This window comes from Larimichthys crocea, unplaced genomic scaffold (genome assembly GCF_000972845.2).
Source record: "Larimichthys crocea isolate SSNF unplaced genomic scaffold, L_crocea_2.0 scaffold63126, whole genome shotgun sequence".
NCBI lineage: Eukaryota > Metazoa > Chordata > Actinopteri > Sciaenidae > Larimichthys > Larimichthys crocea.
Window position 1 is genome coordinate 1 of NW_020858309.1, and position 1,252 is coordinate 1,252.

Here is a 1,252-nt window from a genome sequence, read left to right on the forward strand (position 1 = left end):
GGAATAGTGGAGACACAAACTGTATACTGTCAAAGCTTTACTAACTCTATGGTATAAGAAGCTAAAAGTTTTCTTTCTACGTACATAGTTTGAAACATGACCAATACACCATCATTCATTCAGTCTTGTTCATAATTGGTTGTGCATCTATGATAGCCCTACAATTGCTCCTCGGCACACCAGATAGGCAACTGTAAGACAAGTTATTCCATGGTTGCACCTGTTCACCATGGCTAGGTTTGCATAAAAATCAAAAACATACACGTGATGCCGATGATCTAACAGAAGCCTGACATTGGGCAGTTTCCTGTGACAGTGAATCACCTCACATCAATATGGAATAGTGGGGACCCAAACTGTATGCTGTCAAAACTTTGCTAACTCTATGGTGTAAGAAGGGTAAAGTTTTCTTTCTATGTAACTAGTTTGAAACATGACCAATACACCATCATTCATTCAGTCTTGTTTATAATTGGTTGTACATCTATGATAGCCCTACAATTGCTCCTCGCCACACCAGATAGGCGACTGTAAGACAAGTTATTCCATGGTTGCACCTGTGACAACTCGCAGCGACCACAATTTAGGCGCTTCCAGGCCTCGTTGGCGCAGTAGGCAGCGCGTCAGTCTCATAATCTGAAGGTCGTGAGTTCGAGCCTCACACGGGGCAGGTGTTTTGAAGTCAGACGCCACCCCAACACAATGGGCCAGACACATGGTCCATAAATGTTCACCATGGCTAGGTTTGCATGAAAATCAAAAACATACACGTGATGCCAATAATCAAACTGAAGCCTGACATCAGACAGTTTCCTATAACAATGTATCGCCTCACATCAATATGGAATAGTGGAGACATAAACTCTATACTGTCAAAGCTTTACTAACTCTATAGTGTCAAAGTTGTCTTTCTATGTAACTAGTTTGAAACATGACCAATACACCATCATTCATTCCGTCTTGTTCATAATTGGTTGTGGATCTATGATAGCCCTACAACTGCCCCTAGGCACACCAGATAGGTGATTGTAAGACAAGTTACTCCATGGTTGCACCTGTGACAACTCATCTCGGCCACAATGTTGTTACTTCCAGGCCTCGTTGGCGCAGTAGGCAGCGCGTCAGTCTCATAATCTGAAGGTAGTGAGTTCGAGCCTCACACGGGGCAGGTGTTTTAAAGTCAGACGCCACCACAACACAATGGGCCAAACGCATGGTCCTTAACATTCACCATAGGCTCGATTTGCATGAA

General features: G+C 43.4%; 2 non-coding genes across 2 annotated transcripts; both read left to right on the forward strand.

Moving 5' to 3' along the window:
- The first annotated feature begins 597 nt into the window (after window positions 1–597).
- trnam-cau (transfer RNA methionine (anticodon CAU)) lies at window positions 598–670 on the forward strand. Its single transcript has one exon. It is a non-coding gene; the product is annotated as a tRNA-Met (tRNA).
- Window positions 671–1,095: 425 nt separating this feature from the next.
- Window positions 1,096–1,168, forward strand: trnam-cau (transfer RNA methionine (anticodon CAU)). The gene has a single exon. It is a non-coding gene; the product is annotated as a tRNA-Met (tRNA).
- Window positions 1,169–1,252: the final 84 nt, after the last annotated feature.